The sequence below is a fragment of the Halichoerus grypus genome, chromosome 8 (genome assembly GCF_964656455.1).
Source record: "Halichoerus grypus chromosome 8, mHalGry1.hap1.1, whole genome shotgun sequence".
Lineage (NCBI taxonomy): Eukaryota > Metazoa > Chordata > Mammalia > Carnivora > Phocidae > Halichoerus > Halichoerus grypus.
The window spans coordinates 134,135,368-134,163,168 of record NC_135719.1 but is presented as its reverse complement, the minus strand read 5'-3'; positions in this window follow the sequence as shown (position 1 = coordinate 134,163,168).

The following is a 27,801-nucleotide window of genomic DNA, read 5'->3' as shown; positions in this document are numbered from 1 at the left end:
AGCTGGCATAGAAAACAGCATTTTAAATAGACCAAAGTATCTTTGAAAGGCAAATTATAAATATGAGTGCAATTAAAAACACAAACTAAATTCTCCAACCAAATGAATGGTCAAATATATATGCTGGGGGGGAGCATCTACACAGCAGCAGTTGTTTAGAGTATTAAAATCTTTTATATGTTAAAAAAATCAATTGAATTGCTTACTATATCATATAAAAGTTTTCCATAAACTTTCTTTTTTTTTTTTTTAATTAAAAAGTACTATTATTAAACTGGCCAGATCTTTATACAGAGTAAAGTCGGCGGTGGAGGGAAGTGGTTTATAGCAATATGTGAAATTTATTGTGTTTTGCCATGATATATAATACAAGTGAAAATAATACCACCATCTAAGAATTCTGACTTAGCCCGTTTTGAGTCAAGCTAGGATGATCTATGCCCATGAATTTATGTAGTATTTGATTGAAAACAATTGCTTCTTGTCAGGGTTGCAAGAATTCAGTGCCGGTTTATGCAACCTGAAACACCAACCAACAAACACACATAATACTGTCACCACCCACCCATTCAAGTGTTGGCGTGTTTTCCTCCCTAAGCTGAGGCAGACATTTATGCAGAAAGCATATAGGGAAGAACTCTGCAGACCAACACGTTTGGGGGAGTGAAGAGAAGCAGGAGGGGGTGGAGACAGAAGTTGAACTGTAAAGCAGTTGCAACTGGAGAGAAGGAGAACGTTTGCTCATACCTCTTAGGGTCCTGGGATGGATCTGAAATTTAAACTGACAAAGACAGACTTGCAGAAGAAAAGCATGCAAATTTATTTCAGTTTTTCATGACACAGGAGTCTTCATTAGGAAATGAATAGTCTGATTGATGTACTTTAATGTTCAATTTGCTGAACAGCGCACAGTCATGGGGGGATAGGACAGGTGGGAGAATGAGGTAATTACAGCAAACTGGGGGAAACTGAGCAAGGCCTGTTTGTTTGGATTCTTCTTGGTGTCCCTTTGTCTTTAGAGGGAGGGCACCTCTCACAGGAAGGTTTTAATATCCTGTTTCAGGGAAAAAGGATGAAAGGGGGAAAGAGGTCATAAGGACCATTCTGCTTCTGCCATCTTCTTAAACTCCTTCTGTTTAAAATATTTGGTGTGCCAAGTTGCCATATTTGTCCTGAGCCCCATCACAACCTATGCCCTAGCTAAACCCACAGTGAACTCAGACACTGGGTTGTCGGTTAGAGTTGTCCCAAACTGAGAGTGAGCTTTTGACTTTTTACCACCTTTATTTCCAAACATCATCCAATCACATATATCTTTTTATTTTTATTTTTGAAAGAATTATTTATTTATTTTAGATAGACAGAGAGAGAAAGCATGAACAAGAGGAGCAGAGGGAGAGAGAATCTCAAGCAGACTCCGTGCTGAAAATGGAGCTCCAGGCAGGGCTCCATCTCACTGCCCTGAGATCACCACCCGAACCAAAACCAAGAAATGAACACTCAACCGACTATGCCACCCAGGCACCCCCACATATATCTTTTTAAAAACTATAACCCGTGAAACCTTAAACTCATAAGACTGAGCATTCAATAATTTATCTAGGGCAATGGTTGTCCAAAAGTAATCCTTGTAATAAGCAACATCAACATCACCTGGGAACTTGCCAGAAATCCAAATTCTTGGTCCCTACCCCAGACCTTCTGATTCAACGACTGGGGTGTGGTTTAGCAACCTGTGCTTTAAACAGGTCCTCCAGGAAATTCTAATATACTCTAGAGTTTGAGAACCATTGATTTGGTAATTTTAAAACATATATCAATAGTTGGGGGAAAATGCTCTTCAGAATTTTTCAAAATTATAGAGTTGGATTGGAATGAATGAACAGGTAGAAGCACATTCATGAATTAGATTTTGGTTTATGTGAGTTTACTCAGTTTTTCTTAACTGTTTTCCTGTTTCACCTGGTTTCTGCTATGCATGCAGGTGACATCTGGATGCCTCGTCTGAGCGATGAACCTGTGTCAAAGACCATATTTGTGGTTTGTCCAACTACGTCCTAAGTAAGTGCTGAGCAGAAGGAACATATCATTTTACATGAATTGATGGGAAGAAGTAAAGAAGCCTTAAGAATGACAAGGATTTCCACTTTAGCAAACCTTGGCAAGATCATGAAATAGCTTGTCTGGGGCTTTATGGTAATCATGAAGTCAAATGTTTATCTTCTATAAATTTAAGATCATCCAAAGTGTAATTCAGGATGGGAATTTTGTTCTATAAGTTTACACCCAATCCTTTTCTTGTTGAACTGTTCTTGCCTGTTTGCCGTTGGAATGAGGTTTTCTCCTAGTATTATATTGCTAGAAGAAGTGAGCTGAACCTAGTCACTTAATTCCATAGAATCAATTACTGGCAAGGGGAAAATAGTACTTTTACACGGTAGAAACCTGGCAAATACTACTTTAACCAAGTGGTCAAGGTTAGCATCACCTGTGATAAGCCATTTTGAATACATATACTAAATATCTTCTTTCATGTGGCTGTGTCCTTCTTATCATTCAGGATCTGCTCAAATTTGACCTTCTCTGGAATACTTTAGGCCACCTAATCCAAGGTTATCTCCTACCTAGTTCTAGACCGTCCTTCCTTCCTTCCTTCCTTCTTTTTCTTTAATTCTTTCTTTCTTTCTTTCTTTCTTTCTTTCTTTCTTTCTTTCTTTCTTTCTTTCTTTCTTTCTTCTTTCTTTCTTTCTTTCTCTCTTTCTTTCTTTTTTCCTTCCTTCCTTCCTTTCTTCCTTCCTTCCTTTCTCTTTTTTTCTTAAAGATTATTTTTTTGAAAGAGAGAGAGAAAAAGAGCATGTGAGTGGGGGTAGGAGCAGAGGGAGAGGGACAGGCAGACTCCACGCTGAGCATGGAGCCCAACGTGGGACTTGATCTCACAATCCTGATTATCATGACCTGAGACAAAACCAAGAGGCAGGCACTTAACCGACTGAGCCACACAGGTGCCCCAGCTCTAGTAATTCAAATATCTGCTTTATTATATCTGCTTCATAGGTTTTTCAAGATCTGAAATTATTCTGTTAAGTGTGTGCATGTCTGTGTGTGTTTTGTTATTTACTTCTTTCCCCTGCTAAATAGGAAGCCATGAGAGTAAGCAACTTCTTTATCTCATTCATCAGTATCTGCCAAGGATTTAAAATATTACCTGCCATATGTTAGGCATTCAATCAATACTCTTTTAAAGGGACTTGTCCAGGTCTCTTGTAAGCCACACGTACAAAATGTGGAATTTGAGTTCAGTTTTACTCTAATAATCCATCATTTCTTCACCAAGCTTCCACGTCTGTAAATAATATTATCATCACAATAAATAATAATAACTAACACTTATTGACTTGCTCTGTGCTTGAGTGGTTTACATATAGTTGAATCCCACAATTATAGGTGGAATTCAGGTAGTATTATCTTGGTTTTATAGATGAGGAAACAGGTCCTGAGAGAGTGATTTTCCCAAATGCACAAAATCAAGAAGCTGTAGACTGTCTGAATTGGATACTCAGATGCTTAGCCATTTTGTCAGTGGTATTCAGAATTGCATCAGGATCACCTGAAGGGTCCTTCCAAACTCCAGCTTTTCTGTTCCTATCTCTGGGGACTCAGATATAGTGGGCATCGGCTGGGGCTCAATTATCAACATTTTAACCCACCCCAGGTTTTCAGAGGCAAGTACCAAACACTGCATTTTTTTAGATTCCAGTAGTGCAGATTACTGTGCCATATGGTGACAGTGGAGAGGAGATTAAAGGATATAGATTTTGGGAAAAATCCCTGCTGAAGTCTCGACTGCATAGAAGGAAAGGCACAGTTCAGGCGATGAGCCATAGTAACAATCACTCCTCCCTATGGCCTTCCGGTCAAGTTCGGATCAAGTCTGGTTCTGATTAGCCTGTGGGGACAGATGAGATCAGAGCCAGAGTGTGTCTGGCTTCGGGGACATTAACACACCTTTCTGATGGAATGAATGGCTCTTCACTCGGAAAGGTGACAAGAAAGTGAATTTCTTGATGGGTGACTCTGGGCTGTAGGAATAGAAGCCAAGTTTTAATCTTAGTGGAGGAAGACTTGCCTTTGACATGCCTGACTTTTGACATGAATGTTTTAGCTGTTTGTACTCAGGCCTTAAATTGGAGTGAGGGAAAGGCAGGGTCTGTCATTGGCTGATGATGGATTTTCATCAGCTCATAACAAAACTGAATAGCTCAGACAGCCTGTTGAAATAAATTTAATACTATTTTGAAAGAAAAAAAAAAGGAAAGAGTAGATTCATTTTTGGCAGCTAAATTCAATTTTGTGTGAAAGTAAAGCTAACATAATTTGAAATGCCATAAGAACCTTAAATCTCCCCCTGGATTTCTTTGCTTGCCCCATCCTCTATCTCTTTTCCTTCAAGGAGACTAGTTTCCTGTTTCCTGTGGCCTTGACCCTGTCCTGGAGTGTTTCCATTTCCTCTGGACATTAATGCGAGCTACTCATGGTCAGCACATACTTGGTTATGAGTGTCTGTCCAAAGTCTTCCCTTGGGATTTCATCCTGCTGCCTGGATGGAAGGTCAGTTAAACCCAAGGGGGTTCCACGTTATATCAGGTCTTTCTGTGTCCCTAAAGTGGCCAAGAGCAAAGCTATGCAGCCGTTCATTTGGGGCAAAATTTGATCAATCAAAGTGCCTTTTCTATTTCCTGCTGGGTTAGTGATGGTGACGTCAGTTGTTTATCTTTTGTATCCACCCAAATGCGTACCCTGCATCAATATTAAAGATAGTAGCGTGAGCTGAAGATTAATTGTATTTATTGACATACTAAGAAAATACATACGAAATCAAAAGAAGATAAATGTAACTCATAAATTCCTCCACTCAGAGATGACCACTGCTGCTAATATTCTGGGACATCTTTCTAATCTTTTGTTCTATATATGTATCTATATATGTATATGTATACAAGCAAAGACATATTTTTATTCAAAAGAACCATGGTTTCTATCTTAATTTATAATCTATCATTTTCTCTTTCTTTAAATATTATTGTACATTATTTTTGATGATTATTTATATATTACCCAGTTATAGATATATTATTCTATTAATTTAGCCTCTATTTTTGGATTTTTATGTGATGTCATTATTTGACTCTCCTATTACAAAATCTGTAAAGAATATCCTTCAAACACATCCCTATATTTTTGCTAAAGTATATGATTTTTTTCTTTTTTCTTTAATATATACCTATCCATTCTTCAAAATTTTGTCAATTAGTGGTTCTCAAAGTGTGGTCCCTAGACTAGCAGCATCAGCATCACCAGGATATTTGCTAATAAGACAAATTACTAGACCCCACTCCAGACCTACTGAATCAGAAATTCTGCGGGTGTGGACAAGATATACCAACTCCTCCCCATGTGATTCTGGTACATGGTAATGTGTGAGCACTGTTGGTCTAAAGTATTTGGAGGTTGGAGAGAACTCTCAGGCTATGGGTCCATCTGACAGCATGAGCATGTGCAATTTAAGTCCTATCGCAATGTTGGGATGTGAAGATGGGAATATACATTTTCCAGGAAAATTCAACTGTTTACCTCAAACTTTAAATTCAGCCAACTCGGGGAGCCTGGGTGGCTCAGTCGTTAAGCATCTGCCTTCAGCTCAGGTCATGATCCCAGGGTCCTGGGATCAAGCCCCGCATCAGGCTCCCTGCTCAGCAGGAAACCTGCTTCTCCCTCTCCCACTCCCACTCCCCCTGCTTGTGTTCCCTCTCTCGCTGTCTCTCTCTCTGTCAAATAAATAAATAAAACCTTTAAAAATAAATAAATAAATAAATAAATAAATAAATTCAGCCAGCTCTGTGAATAACAGGTTTTCTGGCAGGACATTTGTGGCCTTTATATGACCCATATCCAGAATGGCTGGCCTTCATTCTCTCTCTTCTGAAGAGCCACACTCAGCTACTGAATTTTCTCCTTGTGTTATTTCCCCTTCTTATAAGCTAGTCTTAATTTAATATCTAAAGTTTTATTTTTGCTCCTAAAAATGATATATAACCCCTACTTGAAAATTCATCAGTTATTTCTCCCTGTTTACTGAACAAAATGTAAATTCATTGGTGTGGTATTTAGGACCCTTCCTAGCCTGGTCACTACTTAATATTTGAATCTCATCTGCCACTATGCACCCATGTATTTTGAGCCATAGTAACCACTTCCCTGTAAAAGCCTTTCTCTTTCAGGAATCCATGCTTTAACCTTCAACTTGAAATATCCTTCTAAACCTTTATCATATAGAAAAATTATATTCTTTCTTTAGAACCCATTCAAATATCACCTCATTTGTGAAGACTTCTCTGTTATTTCAGTTCTATAATATTACTTGAATGTCACTTTATTCACACTTCAACATGAGTCTCTCTCACTGTCTTGTAAGTTATGTAGTGTCTTGCAAGTTATGTAGTGTCTTGTAAGTTATGTAGTGTCTTTTCCTGCCACTTGAGTGTAGAAGTCAAATATTATCTTTGTAAATCTCAGTACAGTATCAAGCACTTAATAGGTGTTCTGTAATAGTTAAATGCTTGAATGAATCTTGAAAATTCAACATTTCTAATATGCATGGAAGATTATATTACCATCAAACATTTCGATGCCATACAAATTTAGTATTACTGAAAATATGAAAAAGAAAGGTTTATTAGTCCAAAGAGAAATAGAATGAATAAGCACGTTACATAATAGGGCAACTTACCTAAAATAATTTTATGTTGAAGTTAAACTGAAAATAATTTGACAACCAAATGTTGATTTGGTGAATCATTTTTATCTTGTTTTATTGTTCTTTTATTCAGAGAAACACAACAAAGTAAAATTATTTTGCCTTACTTTATTTTACTTATTTTATTTACTTTATTTTATTTATTTATTGGTTGGAATGTGAAGTTGAAGATACATAGCCTTATTATAAAATGGAGATGATTTTAATGGAATAATATTGTACTGTTGAAATTGGTATTTATAAATGTTATTTGCAACCCTCTATATTCTAAAGAAGACTGGACTAGTTGGATAATGTTTTACATAGACAGATGATTTCAGCCTACCCTCCCTAAACTAATGGTCCCACTCCCTTCTCTTTATTGTTGTTTATCAAGCTTTCATAACTTTGCTGACCAGCTGCTGAGAGATTAGTTATACCATGCCATCAAGAAATAGTTATTTTGGTGTGCCTGGATGGCTCAGTTGATAGAGCATGGGACTCTTGATCTTGGATCATGAGTTCAAGCCCCACATTGGGCATAGAGCTCACTTGAAAAAGAAGAAGAAAGAAAGAAAGAAAGAAATGGTTATTCCATCACTTTCCTCAGTGACCTAGGGGAAAATTGTCAAATCTTTAGGGTCCATTCAATCTCTGTCTTTCATTGAAGACCACACGTTCTACCTCCCATATTACCCAGTGATTTTGGGCAATAAGCAGATACACAGTAGGACATGAGGCAGTTTAATGTTGAGGGAGTTTCTTCCACATTGAATGGTCTTTCCAATGCCTCAGGACAAGGTCTTCACATGAAATGCCTGTGCCCAGCATCAGAAGGAGGGATTTCATCACAGTTGGAAGGCCTGACAGACTTCAGTAGTATGCCATCCCAATAATTACTACTCAAAAATAATTAATTTAATAATAGTATTTTAATATTAAACAAGACTCACCTATATCAGATTCATAGTATAAGCATTTAGCAGGGCCATTGGAGAGAATGGACTACTGCTCATTTTATTTTAGAAAAAGTCAACTATATAAATCTCATTCCTTCCTACCTGAACTTTGTTTGAGGATGAAATACAAAACTTTGTGAAAAATACAAATATGGAGTTATATAGTACATTTACTCATCAAGTGCTTGCCAGGGGAGAGGGAGTGAGGAATGGGCAAAATGGGTGAAGAGGAGTGGAAATACAGGTTTCCAGTTATGGAGTAAATGTTCTGGGAATAAAAGGTACAGCACAGGAAATATAGTCAATGGTATTGTGATAGTGTTATATGATAGCTACATGGGTGGTGAGCATAGTATGACACATAAACTCGTTGAATCACTATATTGTACACCTGAAACTAATACAACATTGTTTCTCAACGGAACTTCAATAATATGTAAATGCCTGTTATTTATTCATTAAATCGTTCACTGAGAGTCTACTCTGTGCCTGGCACACTTGCAAATGCTGGAGAAACACTGGTGTATAAATCAGTAAAACCCTCATTTTTATAGGGTGGAACAGATAATAAAGTAAGCAAACACTGAGTGCCTAGCTGGCTCAGTCCAGTCACAGCATGTGACTCTTGATCTTGGGGCTGTCTGGGGATTATCAGACGCATATGTTACTTTGGGGAGGGGATTGAGCTGCAATAACTTAGCTACCCTGGGACTTCTGCTACACCATCTAATATGGAAGTTTGCCTGGTCCTGGTGGCCTGTTCACAGAAGATTCACTACTGCTGAAACTATGCGCATGCTACAACCCAGCAATTCCGCTCTGAAGTATATGCCCAACAGAGATGTGTACGGATGCTCACCAAGAAAATGTAGAAGCAGCACAAAATCCCCAAACATTCATCAACAGTAGAATGTGATATGTATATTTTCTATATTTTCATAAAATGGCATAGTGTATAGCACAAAGAATGAACTAACTACATTTATTATAATAATATGAATAACATGCACCAATATAAATTTAAGTGAAAAAGATCAGAGTGAAAGAAGTAGATACTGTAAAACTGTGTGTGTGTGTGTGTGTATTTACTGTAAGAAACTAGACTTTCAGGGTGCTGTAAATACTCTGTTTACTAATCTGAATTCAGTATGCTATGCAAATTACAAAAAAATATTCAGGTGAATTTAGGTTGTGTATCAATATTAGGGATCTTTTTTGAGCTTTTGAGTAATTTCCAGGAAAGGGTAACTTTATACCTCCTTATTAATGGTAGAGAGTATCAAAACTTTTGACATCAAATGGAATATATAAAAAGAAAGAACATAGATTTTCCTGCCATCATTGTCCATCCACAAATATCATACCTTGGGTTATACATGGTCTGTGTGCTCAAGCCAAGGTCAGCTACAGGTCAGAGGGTCTGGCACGGGCCAATCTGTACCCTCGAACCTTCTACATTTCAGAGAGCATGAGTCAAGCTTTTCTTCACATGCATGTCAGTAGAATGGAACCTTAGGATCACTGAAACTATGTTTCGCAGCTTTGGCATAGAGCATATTTCAAATTCAACAAAAACCACATCTCTAGAGACTTACAAGTTACCCTGCAATAAAAGAGTGAAGCTTTGGGTAACCCAGGTCACATCAGTACAAAACATCAAGAGACAAACCATTTATAAGGTTTTGTGTAAGGCCTTCTCTTGAAAGCATTGTAAAGTCATTTTTAGTGGCTCGCCCCTATGAGAAAGTGGAGCACTGAAGCCCCTATGGGAATCTCATCATACCTGAAGGATATTGACTCTATTACTTGGAAAAAATAGAATTTTACAAAAATATTGCTTATATAGACAGAATCCTAGATGATTTTTCTGTGCCTTCTATAATAACAATCCAAAACTTTGCCACCAAAATCAGTTGCATCTTGCCATTTCTACCTTTCTTTAAGGATAAAATACTAATTGTTGGAAATATTTTTAGTTAAACAAACAAATAAATAATGATGCTTATCTCCATGGACATCATACTTAATCCATTCCACTCCATCCAGCCCCCAATTAAAAAAATCCAGGAGTATAAAAATATTAGTGAATAGCAAGGAAAAAAAAAAAAAAAAACCCTAGGAGGGTTTATGTACTTGACTATTGCCAAGAAAAAGATATTATTTTAATGAATAACAGTTTCTTATATTAGGACACCGATCCAAAGCAGTAAACAAATTATGCTTCTTGTGTAACTGGCTTTCTATATTCACAAAAATTCCTTTATTTTGCTGACATTATTATCAGCCATTAAAAATAAAGAAACCCACCCCCATTCCATATGGCTACTATTTCCTTGATAACTTTGAAACTATTAACAGATTTGGTAGTTCTCTTATATTCCTTAAATACAACTATTGGCACATTTCAGCAAATGCTAATAGAAACTTTATTAAAAAGTCTGCCTTTAACAGTCTGCTAAAAAAATTGAAATTAAAAAACAACTCATCCATCAAGAACTGCCATGTTGGATACTTCTCACAGTTTTATTTCTAGTTTTCTCAACCATTTTGCCCTTGTCTCAACCTGGCCACTTACCAGAAACCCTGGGACCTACAAGTCAAGCTTTCTCACACTCTAACATATCCACTTCTCAATCCAGTAAATGCTAGCCAAACCCTACACTCTCACATACACTGTTTTATCTTAATTAATCATTTATTAATTTGAAAGCAAAGTGCTATATTTCCTAGTGGAGAAAACCAAAATAATCAGATGGCTTGCATATTGTTTTCCCTATTTTGGCCCAGGACTGGTGGCAGTGAACAAAGCAGAAATTCATAGTTTGGGGGAAAGGCTCTCAGTTTTAGGCCTATATCCAGCACGTGCATGGCACACAGGAGTAAAAACTTGAAAGCATTTTTAAAAGGAGTTTAGATAAAGCAAAGATAAGAATTCCTCCTCGGACCTGAAATGTTTAGGGCAAATACTATAATCATTTGAAATCAGATGCTAATAGTGCTCTTGAATTATTATGACCGTCCCAGAGAATGATTATTTGTCAGTGCTTAAGGAGACATTATTTTTAATGGAAATCTTTCAGATCTGTGTGGAAGTTTTATTATTCTGCTCCCTCTGTTTTGGTCTATGGTGTTTTCATCTGTGTGGCATTCTCCTTCCATGAGCTATACCCCTGAGAGCCTCTTACTCATGACCTCACCCCCTCCTCCCCAGTGACAGGTATGGACCAGTCTCAACCAACAGTACTACCCTTTCCACCAACAATAACAATAGGTTCAAGAAGTGAGCTCAAGAACCAAGCAGGGCCTGAGGCCTTTACCTGGAAAGAAATATGGAGACTAGGGAAAAAAGAAACACTCCGACCATGGGATAGTCATGCCTAGGCTTGCAGCTGCCATATTCTCTACCACATGGAGATATCTGATCTGCAGTTAAAGAAAATGAGAGAGAAGAACAAACAAGCAGAAATAAGAGCTGGGCAGAAGCCGTGTTCAGGCTCATCTCTTCCTTAAATTAAAGGATCTCTGAAAGGCAGTCTTTGCAAGTGGGCTGAAAATTTCAGTGATGACAAAGTGTATTTCCAGAGGCAGCACATTGCATTTTTTATAGTTCCTATTGTTCTTCCATGTTGCCAAACAAAAATTTCCTCCCTGTAAATTATATTTTGATCAGCTTTCAAGAATCATGGAATGAACCAACTATCTATGATATGACAGCATTTTACATATTTAAAGATTTCCTGCTTTCCCTGAGCCTTGTTTCCCTCAAGATAAACATCATCACTTAGCTCCACTAAGAGAGACAAAGCTTTTTGGGACAGAGTATGGATCTGGTCCAGCAGGACAGATCCTATGCTTCTGTGAGGATTCTCTGCCAAGTCAGGGATAACAAACAAGTAGACAGTAGAATCTTTGATGCAGTTGAAATGTAGAAGGGAAGTATAGGAAAGATAGCACAATGCAACACAGAAGAAGAATATCCTATGCTAGAGATAAGATGTTTTGAAATGTTTCATGAGCAGTATTATTTGTATTTTTTTTTTTTATAAAGAGTAGGTGGAATAAAATCGCTGAGCAAAGATTTAAAATTTGAACAAAGTTCTGTCCTTTGCCTAGGAAGTGCTAGAGGGAGTTAGTGGGAAAGAATTATTCAGTAGCAAATTAAAAATGGAAAGAAGAAACAAATTTGAAAAATAGTGGTATTTCAGGATCCTTAAGTTAATCAATTTACTGAAGACAATCCAATTTGTTCTAAAACCAGATTACAGAAAAGAAATGAAATTAAACTGTGAAATCCAAAATATAAAGATCAGAATTTAAACCAAAATCAAAAGTATGATTGGTTGGGGGAAAGTTTCCTTTGTATGACATAGTCCCAAACTCCAATATTATGTTGATTCTGAAAAGTTCCAGGACAATTTTGTGATCTCTCACATTTGGAGTAGTGGTTTTAAAAGGTCTAATAAGAATTTCTAGTGTAGATGTAAAAAGACAATAAAATTAAATTAATTTCAATAATCATGCTCCTTATTTAAGGTTAAAAGGTAGGGGCGCCTGGGTGGCTCAGTCAGTTAAGTATCTGACTTTGGCTCAGGTCATGATCTCTGGGTCCTGGGATCAAGGCCCATGTCAGGCTCCTTGCTCAGCGAGGAGTCTGCATGCCCTTCTTCCTCTGCCCTTCTCCCCCCACTCATGCCCTCTCTCTTTCTCTCTCAAATAAATAAAATCTTTTAAAAAGATTAAAAGATAAATTTAAAAAATAGAAGTAGTTTTAAATGATCTGGGCCAATAGTTTAGCCTCATAAATGAAAATCTTTGTGTGGTAAACTTCAAATGAATCCAACTTAATGTTATTTCAGCTTTTTGCTTGAAGCCTAGTAAATCACAATTTTTATACAATTCCAAAGAATATCTGTAACATGATTTTTTTTTGCCCTTGACTTGTATATTCTCATATTCCAGTGACTTAAGAGGTTTTCTCTAGACTTCACTCTGGGCATGTCACCTCTGTCCTAGTTTACACTATGAACCCCAAACAGTTATTTGGTTGGTAGTAAAATTTGCCTTACTACAGTGGAAGAGTACACACCAGAGGGGAGAGCAGATCTACAACCATCTTTGAAGTCAGAAAAAACCCTGGCTTCAACTCCAAGCTCTCTAACCTACAAACACCTTCTGAGCCCTGTTTCTATATCTATAAAATCAAAATCATGTTTATCAACAGCAAAACAATCTGATTAAAAAATGAGCAGAAGATCTGAATAGACTTTTTTCCCAAAGAGACATGCAGATGACCAATAGGTACATGAAGAAATGTTTCACATCACTAATTATCAGAGAAATGCAAATCAAAACCACCATGAGAGATCACCCCACACCTGTCAGATTGACTGTTATCAAAAAGACAAGAAATGACGAGTGTTGGTAAGGATGTGGAGAAAATGGAACTCTTGTGCATTGTTGGTGGGAATGTAAATTGGTATAGTCACTATGGAAAATAGTATGAAGTTCCTCAAAGAATTGAAAATAGAACTATCGTATAATCCAGCAATTGCACTTCTGGGTATTTACCCAAAGGAGATGAGAATACTAACTCAAAAAGGTATTAGCACCTTCATGTTTACTTTATTTACAATAGACAAGACATGGATGCAACCTAAGTGTCCACTGATAGATGAATAGATAAAGAAAATGTTACACACACACACACACACACACACACACACACACACTGGAATAGAATTCAACCATAAGAAAGAAGAAAATCCTGCCATTTGTGACAGAATGAATGGAGCTTAAGGGCATTATGCTAAGTTAAATAAGTCAGACAAAGAAAGACAAATACTTTATGATCTTATGTATATATATTGTTTACTTTATTGGTTTGTCATGAGGTTTTATTTTTCCAAAGCCCTTAGCATGTTGTAAATACTATTCTAATAGAAATTTCTTTCATTACTGTGAGAACTTGGGATACAAGTTATCTAAAGAGTGATAAATTACAATTCTTAAAGTGGAAATGCGTAACAAATGGAATTTAATATCTATGACTCACCTTCAGAATTTGAAGATATCATCATCAGGATACCATTTTTCTCTAGAAACAATTTAAAAATCTTTTGCCTGGCCCTGTGGTTGTCCTTGGAAATATGCAGTTGAATAATATGAAGTGCCTTCCCTTGAAGAGGCTAGTTATGTGCTAATTGTAGTGTTAGATCTATCGATAAGGTGTTTCAGCCCATGCAGGGAGTGCTCTAGTCTCAAGTTAAGTGAGGGAAAAAATCTATTAAAGATTTTTGGAGGAGATAAGACACAGGATAGTTTTGAAGGAAGTGAAGGAACTAACCAGGGAAGAGTATCCTAGGTAGAAAAAAAAAGGCTGAACAAAGGTACTGAGGCAGGTAAAATGTGACCAAGAAACTATAAGCCCTTTGATGGCACTAGATTGATAGTTTCAGAAATACAGACTTTCAAACTTTAACATTACATGGTATTCCCATGCTTTGCCATTTTTCCAGGACAGAGAAAAAGGCAGAAAGCATTTCAATATAATTATTAAAGTCAATACACAAGATCATTCATTATTTTGAAAATATGGCAGCAAATCCCATTAAAATCAAACAAATCAAACAACCAACAAAAGATGCCCACTATTATTTAATATTTTTATGGCCTGCCTAGTAATGCAATAAAACAGGAAACTGAAATAATATTTATGGTTAATATCAGGGAAAATATAAAACTATCATTATTTGTATTTAACAAGAACTTCTTCCTGAAAAATCCAACAGAATCAAACTATTAGACCTAAGATATAAATTTGGTTTTAGCTACATAAGTAATAAACATATAAAACTTGATGGATGTCCAATGTAACTAACAATCAGATAGTTGACAAGATGTGGCAAAAGTTTCCATTCATAACAGTAGCAAAAACAAAAATGTTTGGAAGTCATTGTAACAAGAACTCTTCTGAACTGAACAAATCTGAGTATTTTTTTTTCTTTTCTTTCTTTTTTTTTTTTTTTTTTTTTTTTTTGCAGAGAGATGCAAAAGAAGATTTAAAAGTGGAGAGAAATACCAAGTCCACAGATGGGAAAATTAAATATGATAAGCCAATTCTTCCCTTTTTAGATTTTATGCAAATCTAGTAAAAATCATAGTGTGACTTTTTCTGAACTTGACAATATGAGTTTGTGACTCATTTAGAAAAATAATCGTTGAAGGTTGCGAAGAAACATTTTAACTATAACAACTACTTTGCATTCAATTACATTATTTATAATCAGTTACATACAATTTTAATGAAACTATAACAATTAAAGTGTTTTACTATTGGAACAAAAAAATACAGATCTACCAAATAAAATATTCACAAAGTAGACAAACATATGAACTTATAACAAACCAGGAGGTGGATTCAGTAGGAAAACATTATTTATTTATTTATTTATTTTTTTTTTAAAGATTTTATTTATTTATTTGAGAGAGAATGAGATAGAGAGAGAGCATGAGAGGGGGGAGGGTCAGAGGGAGAAGCAGACTCCCTGCCGAGCAGGGAGCCCGATGCGGGACTCGATCCAGGGACTCCAGGATCATGACCTGAGCTGAAGGCAGTCGCTTAACCAACTGAGCCACCCAGGCGTCCCAGGAAAACATTATTTAAAAATAACACCAGTGTAAGGTGGCATCTCAATATTTTTTTGATTTGAATTTCCCTGATGGCTAATGATGATGAACATTTTTTCATGTGTTTGTTAACCATTTGTATGCCTTCTTTGGAGAAGTTTCTGTTCATGTCTTCTGCCCATTTCTTGACTTGATTATTTGTTTTTTGGGTGTTGAGTTTGAGAAGTTCTTTATAGATCTTGGATACCAGCCCTTTATCTGTAGTGTCACTTGCAAGTATCTTCTCCCATTCTGTGGGTTGCTCTTTGTTTTGTTGACCCTTTCCTTTGCTGTACAGAAGCTTTTTATCTTGATGAAGTCCCAAAAGTTCATTTTTGCTTTTGTTTCATTAGCCTTTGGAGATGTATCTTGAAAGAAGTTGCTGTGGCTAATGTCAAAGTAGTCACTGCCAATGTTCTCTAAGATTTCGATGGATTCCTGTCTCACATTGAGGTCTTTCATCCATTTTGAGTTTATCTTTGTGTATGGTGTTAGAGAATGGTCGAGTTTCATTCTTCTGCATGTGGCTGTCCAATTTTCCCAGCACCATTTATTGAAGAGACTGTCTTTTTTCCATTGCATATTTTTTCCTGCTTTGTTGAAAATTATTTGACCATAGATTTGAGGGTCCATATCTGGGCTCTCTATTCTGTTCCACTGGTCTATATGTCTGTTTTTGTGCCAGATCAAAACCACATTAAGATACAACCTTACACCAGTTAGAATGGCAAAAATTGACAAGGCAAGAAACGACAAATTTTGGAGAGGTTCTGGAGAAAGGGGAACCCTCTTACACTGTTGGTGGGAATGCAAGTTGGTACAGCCACTTTGGAAAACAGTGTGGAAGTGCCTCCAAAAATTAAAAATAGAACTACCCTATGACCCAGCAATTGCACTACCGGCTATTTACACTGAAGACACAGATGTAGTGAAAAGAAGGGCCATATGCACCCCAATGTTCATAGCAGCAATGTCCACAATAGCCAAACTGTGGCAAGAGCTGAGATGCCCTTCAACAGATGAATGGACAAAGAAGATGTGGTCCATATATACAATGGAATATTATACAGCCATCAGAAAGGATGAATACCCAACTTTTACATCAACATGGATGGGACTGAAGGAGATTATGCTAAGTGAAATAAGTCAAGCAGAGAAAGTCAATTATCATATGGTTTCACTTATTTGTGGAACATAAAGAATAGCATGGAGGACATTAGGAGAAGGAAGGGAAAAAGGAATGGGGCGAAATCGGAGGGAGAGACGAACCATGAGAGACTATGGACTTTGAGAAACAAACTGAGGGTTTTGTGGGGGGTGGGTGGGGGATGGGTTACCCCGGTGATGGGTATTAAGGAGGGTACTACTGCATGGAGCACTGGGTGTTATAGGAAAATAATGAATCGTGAATCACTACATCAAAAACTAATGATGTATTGTATGGTGACTAACATAACATAATAAAATTAAATTAAATTAAAAAAATAAAAAATAAAAATAACACTAATTTGTTAACTCCTTTACTTACAAGTTCTACAAGCCATACACAAATATAATAAATTTCAGAGAAAATGTAATAACTGACATTAAAACAACTAGAACAAGATAGGTGGAAATTTACCCAATTTAAGGATGAGGTATGGTTTTATAAGAATATCAGAAGTCACAAATGAGAAGTTCTGTAAGTTGCCTCATAGAGAAATCTAAGATTATTTTGCTTCAAAAAGTACCATAGATTAGAAGTGAAATATGAAAAAAAATGCAGCAAATATAAAAAAGGTTAATAGCCTTAATATACCTGGAAAGATTTTAAAATAAAACAATAAAAACTTGGGAGAAAAAACAGAAGCAAGGGTTTATAGATTATGAATTGCAAATGTCAAAGATGCATTTCAATACATGGCTACCCTAGTGGATAAGACAAGAAATAAGAATTAAATTGATGTATTATTTCTTTTGCCAACTGAGGAGAGCAGAGTAGTTTTTTACTGTTGTTACTTCTAAAGAAAATACTCATGGTTGGTGTGGTGATAAAGCATCCACACACCTTGCACAGAATACAAGTCTAGGAAGCACAATGTTAGTGTGTTATCAAGTGACGTGAGAAGTTCAGAGCTCTAGATCAAGCAATATTCTTTCTAACAATATTTATTAAGGAAATGAAAATCTTGAAAAGTATTTAATTTAAAAAAGGTCTTCATCACAACTTTAGTTTTTACTCAAGCTTTTGATTTTAGAACAGCTGTAGACCTGCATAACAATTGCACGGATGGTATGGAGCGGTTGTGTATACCCTTCATCCAGTTCCCCTATTAACATCTGAAATTAGTACTATATATTTATCACAGTGAATGAACCGATATTGACACATTACTACTAACTGAAGTTTGGACTCTTTTTCCTCATATTTCCTTAGTTTTTATCTAATCTCCTTTGTCTTGTCCAGGATCCCATTCATGGTGCCACACAACAGTTTTGAGAAATACTGATCAGATATTTTGTAGAATGAAGTTCAACTGGATTTGTGTGATGTTTTTGTAATGATTATACTGAGTTTATTGGTTTTGTAAGGAAGACCAAAGAGGTGAAGTGTCATTTGCACCACATCATGTCAAGGATAGATACTATTAAAATGTCTTACCACTATTGATGTCAACCTTGATCACCTGGCTGAGACAGTGTTTGTAAGGTTTCTCCACTGTTTACACCGTTTACTCCTTTTATATACTGTACTCTGGAGAAAGTCATTATGTACAGCTCTAGGACACTAATGGAAGGGGGATATTACTTCTGAAAAAAAATTAGTAGCCTTATTTCCCGAAATATAAAACTGGTTAATTCTGGTGTTTCTGTAAGATGAGTCATTATATAAACATTATAAGTAACATTAAAAAAAAAAAATGTGTCAGGGAAAAAGTATTCATGATAGGATAAGTGAAAGGAGTATTGCAAGGAATATGTGTATATAATAAAATATTGTTTTAAAAAGTGTTTATAAAACAAATTTAAACATTCTTCCTCTTATGCTTCTGATTTTCCAAATTCTCTACAAGTACTTATTGTTTATAATCAGAAATACAGTTTTCAAAAGCTAACTTAAGGTGCTTTTCCCACTAAAGGAATATGTGTACCAGGTGTCCTGGACAGATTTATGTTGGCTGGACAGTGTATTCCCTCTTCAGGCAGGGTTGCAAGTCCATCAAACATACTTAATTCTGTTCCCTTTGTGTTCTCTTAATCACTGATTCTCCAGTGCACACACACCTATACTCACACAAACAAATACATATGCTTCCTTTAGGTTTGCTTATGGCATATGAGTACAATATTAATGTTCATACATTGCCCAATGTCCTGACTGGTTACCCATTTATAGACTTGCACTGAATGAAGGATCTTGCCCATTTAAAATCTTTTTGTTGTTGTTGTTCTTTGACAAGATCTAGCACGTTGTCAAGTTTGGGGTCATTCTCCTACTATCAAAAAGTTAATTAAACTTTTTACTTTGAGAAAAGTGCCAATCCACAGGCTGTCGTAAGAAAGAATATAGAGAGTTCTCAAGTACGGTTTACTCGATTTCCCTCAATGGTCACATTCCCCTTATAAGACTCATATAATATTGCAATCAGGATTCAACTTTGATACAACCCACTGATCTAATTCAGATTTTGCCCGTTTTCCTTGTACTCATTGGTGTGTGTGTGTGTATTTGGTTCTAAGCAATTTTATCACATGTATAGATTCATATACCTACTGCATTGTCAAAATAAGAAACAGATCTGTTACTCCAAAGGTCCTTCATATTAACCTTTTATTACAACATCCACCTCCCTTTTGACCTCCTTGCCCCTTCTCTAATTCTTGGAAACCATTAATCTGTTCATTTTTATAATTTTGTCTTTTTAAGGATGTTCTATAAATAGATTCATATTGTAGGTGTCCTTTTGAGATTGGTTCCCCACCTCCATCAGGATATAATTTCCTTGAATTTCATCCAAGTTGTTGTGTATATCAATAATTCTTTCCTTTTTATTACTTGGTGGTATTTCATGGTATGGTTGCACCACTGCTTACTTATTCACTGCTTGTCTATTTACCCATTAAAAGATAGCTGGATTGTCTCTGTTTGCTGGTTTGGGCTATAATGAATATGACCCCTATAAACACTATATACAGGTTTTGGTATGAACCTTATTCTTTGTTTTTCTGGGGTAAATACCTAAGAATGCTTAGTTGCATGTCTAGCTTTCAAAGATTTGCCAAAATGTTTTCCTTTAACTAATCCTATTCTTCCCACATACCCTGTTAGGAAAGACATAAAAAAACCGGGGGCGCCTGGGTGGCTAAGTCAGTTGAGTGCCCGACTCTTGTTTTTGGTTCTGGTCATGATATCATGGGTTGTAGGATCAAGCACATATCATGTCAGGCTCCATGCTCAGCAGGGAGTCTACTTGAAAGATTTTCTCCCTCTGCTTTCCCCCATTCACTCACTCTCTCTCTCTCTCTCTCTCTCTAAAATAAATAAATAAATCTTTAAAAAAGGAAAGATGTAAAAAATGACAATAGCTAAAATTCTTGCTACACATGGTCAGAATAGATTTAGATATAAATACCTTTAATGTAAATTTTACTGAAGGTTAGTATGCAACCTGAAATGCACATGATCATTAAGTATAGTTAAATGATCATTTACAAGATGAACATGTTTTCAGCACCCAGAGCAGGTATCAGACCATTCCTTGAATCTTGGAAGATTGCTCAGGTCCCTACCAGTTGTACCCATAACCCACACCTCTGAGGTAAACATAGTCCTGATTTCAAACACCATACAGGGCTTTTGTCTATTCTCAAAATTTACATACCTGGTTTCATATTGTACGTACTTTTGCATCTGGCTTCTTTTGTTTAATGTTGTATTTGTGAGATTAATCCATGATTCAGTATATTGTGGCTCATGACATAGTTCATCCATTCTCATTGCTGTGTAGTATTTCATTGTATGAATCTACCATAATTTAGTTACCTATTCTATTGTTAATTACATTTCAATTGTTCCCAGTTTTTAGCTATTAAGAACAGTACTAGTATGTGCCATTCTTGTGTGTGTTTCTTTGTGAACATACAGAAGTATTTCTTTTTCTTTTTAATAAAGATTTATTTATTTATTTATTTATTTATTTATTTGAGAGAGAGAGAAAGAGAGACTGAGAGCGTGTGAGTGGGGGGGGGGGAGGGGCAGAGGGAGAGATTCCCCAAGCAGTCTCCTGGAGCCCGAGGCAGGGCTGGATCTCAGGATCCTGAAATCATGACCTGCCTGAGCCAAAATCAAGTCAGAAGCCCAACTGACTGAGCCACCCAGGCACCCTTAAAAGCGTATCTTTTGAGTGTATACCTATGGGAAGAATAGCTAGCTCGGGTGATATGCATATATTCTGCTTTAGCAGATGTTGCCAAATGATTTTCTAAAATGGTTGTGCTGATTTATGCTCCACCCAGAAGTATATGGGGACCCCATATCCAAATATATGTTTTAAATCTCTTTTTTGTTGCATGTGAAAACTGAGATTAAAGATGTTACAAAGTTTGGTTTTGTTTTGTTTTTTCATGTCACATAGCTAATAAGAGAAGAATCCTTTGTTGTACCCAGGTTTGCCCAGCACCAGTGATGCTGTTTTTCTGTTAGACCATGATGTCAATTACTTGACTGCAATCAGTGTACTTCAACGTATCTTCCACTTTTTCAATAAATGAATGCCTCATGTATTTTGTTCGTCTCATGTCCTTCTACTCAAGGTCCAACCAGGAAAATCATGGTTCCCTCCTTAATTCTGCCAGCTCATAGCCATCTCCTCCCACTTTTGATGAGCTGTAGTAACTTGCCACTATATCACTTCAATAAATGCTCTTATTTAAATATTTAACTCCTACATATTCTTAGTTGAATATCTTGTCATCTAGAGTGCAGGTTCTTTGAGAGTTAATATATCCTTAGATATCTATTCTCCTTATCAATGCAGACAATTATCAATTAAAATTGTTAAATTGTTAAATACATAAAGAAGTAAATAAAATTGCTAAATTTAATTGATGTCTAGCTACTGCAAGGTTATCAAGGTTATCTAAAGTTTAAATGAGGTAGCAGACCAATGCAAAGCAAAGTCTGGAAACACAGAACCTTTTGAAGGAAATCCTGCACATACATGGCCTAAAATGGCAGACACATTGAATTCCGACATAATAAGTGGAGTTAAATTTTATTTGGCAATATTATTTATAACACTGAGTTCAATAAATTAGAATCAGATTTAAAGCTCAAATCACAAGTGAGGTGAAATATATTACTTGGGGGAAATATAAATTAAAAGTAATAAGTTGTATGCTAAAAGTTGGTTTTAGATGAAATGTGAAAGATAGGGAATTAGTGAGATGGAAACTATTTGACAATAATTATTCTCAATCATAAGGTCCACAAGGGAAGGATTTTTACCTCTGCAAAGGAAATTTTGTTTAATTCGTCTTTGTTAGGAGGCTGCTTGCTACATATGTCTGAGTGTTTTAGATGCTTTGATATAAATTAACAGATGGGAGAAAGAAGAAATAATCTTTTTTTTTTAAGAATAGGTATTTTTTAAAAAAATTTATTTATTTATTTGACAGAGAGAGACACAGCGAGAGAGGGAACACAAGCAGGGGGAGTGGGAGAAGGAGAAGCAGGCTTCTGGGGGAGCAGGGAGCCTGATGCAGGGCTCGATCCCAGGACCCTGGGATCATGACCAGAGCCCGAGGTAGATGCTTAACGACTGAGACACCTAGGCGCCCCAAGAAGAAATAATCCAAAGCCATGAGAAGCTCAAATAAAACCGCGGCTAATAGCTTGTTTTGAATAAAATAGATTTGTTTAGATCTTTAGAGCTTCCTATTAAGTCTATAGGATGGTGCCCAATAAAATTGTACACTAAGTAGAACCCACAATTAAAATAATTAAAATATTTCATCACCAGAGCAATTCAGTTTCTAATCTTATTTGATCATATGGTTTTGTGTTGCATAAAGACAATTTGTATTGAGTCCACCCTGCAATGGAGGAACTGAATTTGTACCAAAAGTCAATGGTGAAATCAAGCCTCAGACACATTTCTCCTGGCATCAGTTATAGATTATGGTCAGCAAAAGACAAAACACAGGCGCAGAATTTCAGTATTTGATCTGAGGTCCTCTTACTTGAGCATTTACATTTCTCTACTACCTGATTAATAATGAAGCTATTAGAACGCTTTCCGTGCAAGTCAAGTTTCTTCAGTGGAATACAAAAGAAAAGTAACCTAAGAAAACATGCAAATAATTGCATAATAAACATGAAAACATACTTAAGTGTTTAGTGAGCAACAATCCAAATCATAATAATGAAATACCAATTCCACCTATCATATTGCCCAAAATTAAAAGATTTATGAAATATAATATTGGCATGCATGCAGGGAAAGAGTCACCCCCATACATATATAGTGGGAATATTATATAATACGACACTTTTAGGGGGTAATCATAATCCAAATTTAAAAAATATATATCCTTTTACTTAGCAATTTATTTGTAGAAATATGTAACTGAAAAATACTTGCTGAAGTGTTTAAGGATATATGTATATGTGCTGTGTTGTGTTTATACTACATATAGTAATTATTATTATCTCTATATATTTATATCTATATCAAAGTGATTTGAAATAGGAAATGTATAATGTGGAGGACTGGTTAACTTTCACCTAAATATTATATAGCCATTAAAAATAATGACCATAACCATTTATATACAGCTTTAGAAGAGTAAATGCAGATTGCTAAATATAAAAGGCAAATTATAGGAAATATGTATATGATAACCTAATTCTTTTATTTTGTAAATGAAAACTCATATAGTATACTTGGCATTTTTAAAGTGTCTATCACACAAGAGTAAAAATCTGTGAAGGAGTGGTGAAAATCTGCTTGGATGAAACAGAGAAAAGCAGTCCTGCTGTTCAACAGGCTAGGTGGAAGAATAGATGCAAATATAGTCAGCTACCAAGTTACCAGAAAACAATCTTTCTTCCAAAGCCATGCAGCAGCTGGAAACTGCCTCAGAGACACTCTGACACACTGATGCACCTGGCATGCTTTACTACCCCCATCTGCTATTGGGGATACCCAATGCCAAACCCATCCCACCTCTGACAGCTTCCAACCCCTAGTAAATGCCGCTTATCCTACCCCACCTCAGAAGTCTCAACCAGTCCAGAACTGATCCCATCTTCCAGTAAGTCCCCATCAGAACCCCTCAGTGAGAGCCCAAACCATATACTTGATGCTTGCCTCCTCTGGCTTGTCAAGAGCCATCCCATGGTTTGTCTGGAGTGCTTGCTCTTGATTCTGTAAGTCAAGAAATTAAATTTTGTCAGACTACAAATTTATCCCCAGTGGTTTTTTTTTTTTTTTTGGCAACTTAATGAGGTTTTAACAACAACATGAACATATATGCATATAGAGAGGTATATGCATGTATCTGTCTACCTACTCATCTATTATCTCACTAGGTAAAACAAAAAGTTCTGGAAGGTACATATCACATTTAAGCAGCTGTTACTCTGAAGTAAATAGAGGAAGGTTGAAGAGAGCTTTTTTGATCGTTTAAAACTTTCTTATTATAATGTTTACAGTGGATCTGTATTACGTTTTTTTGTTTGTTTTTTAACAGAGCAAATTAATGAATAAAAACATTATTTTACCTCAGCCAATTTTTTGTGTCTCTCCAAGTACATACACATTTATACCCACACCCACACATGAACACACGTACACACACCCCTTCCAAGAAAGCTGAGTGTCTTGAGTGTAAATCAAGAAACCATACAGGCAATTATTCCTTCAGTTGTTTTAAACAATTCAAATCCATACTTTAATTTTAATCTGAAATGTTTTTTTCTCAAAGAAAAACTATTAAAATAAGCAATAGCAGATTACATATATATAATATATGATATAATTTTATTTATATATTTAGCTTTATATATTATATGATATACTTTTATTGTTTGATAAATATTTATCTACACTTATTCCCATATCTAAATATAACAATTGCCTACTTAAAATATACTGGGACCAAGAATCAGAATAAAGATTACTTGACCAGGATTTGATTAAACTGCTCTCAAGGTGTGGTTCCTCTACACATTCCTGGCAACAAAGAACATGTGGATTAGAAAGGAAACCAAGGAGTGGAGAGGTAATGGACCATAGTTTGTCTTAATTACCTGCCTTTGTTGTTCCTTTTTCTCTGAAAGGGAACAGAGATGGAAAAGTAATTAATGCATACACTAATTAGTCATCTCGTTTGCCAATTGTACATGACAAATAAAACAGATTACAGGAAATATTCAGCAGATTGAAGTAAGGTGAGGCCGGTAGGATGAGATAAAGAGATACTTATGGTTGGATAGGCAGTTAACCTTAAAACAAATTATGCATTTCCTTACATATCATTTTAACAGGGAGGCAACATAAAGAAAGACAAATCTTAGGTTTTTTTTTTTTTTAAGATAAAAATGTGACCAAGGACATTTTATACTTCGTCAGCAAGTATTTTGGCAATGAGTTTGATTTAATGCAAATAATTATTATGCATAAATCCACTTTTTGAATAATCCATCCAATCTACCGATGTAAAAACAGCTACTCACTTTTTATAGATTGGAGGATAAATTTTCAACACTAATAATCGATATAAAAATACAAATTTTTAAGTTGTACCTTCTCTTTGGAACCTTTTAGTCTGCATTAATTTCCATCAGAAAAATATTTATGCGTGAATCTTGGATACAAGGCAGTGTGCTAATGCTGTGAATGGGATTTCCATATACTTTATTAAAAAGTTGCAGAACCTGAAAGAAATTAGTCAAAGTGTAGGGTAAATTTCATCTGTCCCCAAACCATCTTCTTCTCAATTTTGATTGCAGAATTGAGCTGCTGGGGTCTTCTTCATAGTTAAGTGAGAAAAATTTGGAAGCATGTGGGGGAAAAAAGTCACGATAATGGACAATTAAGAGATGCCAGTTTCCACAAGGTAAGAACAAGTGAATGAGTATTGAAGAGACAAAAATGATTTCAAACATTTTGCAGTCAGTCTTCCATCTCATTTCTTGTTTTAGGGACTCCTAGAAATATTAAACCTGTTGCCTGAAGATTTAATAGTGAAGTTGGAGCTACAATACACTGACTTCCAGGCCAGTCACTTTTCCATTAACAAAGGATATCACTAATAGTGGGAAAGAGGATATAGAGGATGGACAGGGTCATTCTTTCAGTTGAAATAAATGTGAGTCAATTTCCTTTTTTTATGTTTGATCAAGTTCAACTTATTTCCCTCTATTTCACTCCTCCTTCCTTCTGTTCTCCCTCTCATCATTCTGCTTTCTTTCCTTTCTCCCTCTCTCCTTCCCCTTCTTTCTTCTTCTTTCTCTCCCTACCTTTCTCTCTTTCTTCTTTCCTTCCTTTGATCCTTCTTTTCCTCCTACTCCTTACTGGCAGTGCAGTAATATCAGAAGCAGAAGATGAGTCAGGAAGAACATGTTGTGATATTTTCAGCTCTGCATAGAGCAAACTCTTCTACAAATCCCACAGAACCACTTGGCGATGTATTTTGAGAAAATCTAGACCATAGCAATATAGTAAAGTTATTATTCAACAGCAATGGAAAGATTGCTACTGAAATTTTGTTGGGAAAAAATAATCATTACATGGGACTCTTTGGTACATTGCAGGATGCCTAGTATCCTTGACCTCTGATCCCAAATGCCAATACACCCTTAAGTCTTGTGACAACATTAAAAGCCCCACACATTTGAAAACATCTAATAGTAGAATGATTGTATGCCTTATTGAGAATCACTTATGCCTCAAAAATAAAGGTTTTGATTTGTGTTCGGGTTTTACCACCTAATGGCCATTAAAAAACAAACAGACGACTTTTCCTTCTACCATAAAAAGACTGCTCATCTTCTTTATGGTTCTTTTTTTTTAAGATTTTATTTATTTATTTGTCAGAGAGAGAGAAAGCCAAGCGGTAGGCAGAGGGAGAAGCAGGCTCCCCCCTGAGCAAAGAGCCTGATGCAGGGCTCGATCCCAGGACCCCAGGATCATGATCTAAGCTGAAGGCAGATGCTTAAGCAACTGAGCCACCCAGGCGTCCCTTTTTTATGGTTCTTATGAAGTTCAATGTGACATGTTTGTGAAAGCATTTTTTTCTAATTTCAAAAGATCATACAAATATGAGATGTAATTCTCATTTTACCTGAACTTTGAATATAACCTTACATCGTTATTGCCTATTTTTTTAAATAACTAAAGTGGTAATAAAGAGTGACCTCCAGTTTCCTTCTAGAGAATGATGCAAGGAATCCAGCATGTTGTGTAGAAGTAACTCACTTCTATGGTTTCCAACTGCATCCTTTAGAGCCCAGAGCCCAGCTTCCCACTGAAATGCAGGCAGAAGTTGAATCAGGCATCTAAGCCCCACGCTTCTCAGCTCTACTTGAAACCAAGCAGTTCTGCTACTAACTTTTTTTCATAATGGACTTTTCTTATCTTTGAACATAAGGTTTTGTAACTTAAAAAGTTCTCACAAATATATTTATGGAGCCCATATTTCATATTTTTCTGATTATAGTGCAGCCTAATTATAAAAAGAAATGGGGATACAATTTTGTTCTTCATGGGTAGGAAAATCCTCTATAACCCTGAGTCTGAAAATAATCACTGTTGAAATTTGGTCTCTATTCTTCCAGGGCTTTTCACTTGGATATGTGCTTATATAAAAGAGATTGCACTCTGTATACTTCATAATGCAAAGCATGTATCTTACCACATCCGTTCAGAATCTATGTCATCCTTCTTTATAATTTAATAGTGTATAATTTTCTAACTTTTCTTTCTTTGCATCTATTTTATTTGCTTTTAATACCTCGTAGCACATATAATTTGCATAGTTCACTTCTGCATTTCATATACGAATTGATCAATAAAAGACATGTTGTTGAGGGAATAAAAAGACAAAGAAACAATCCTTGTGAATCATCTACTTTGGCTAAAGACAAATGTTTACGTATCAAAAATTAATAAAATGACAGCTATATATGTTTATTTGTATTAATAATAGGAAACTACGTGCATAAGACATTTTATATTTTCAGAGTGACTTCATATGTATGATCTGTTTCCATCTCCAAACCTACTCTGTGTGGTTTGTGGAATAAATGTTGCTGTACTCATTTAACAGTGACTGAAAAGCTGAGACCATGCAAGAAGTCGGAAGTGGCATACATGGAACCATACCTCAGATGTTTAAACT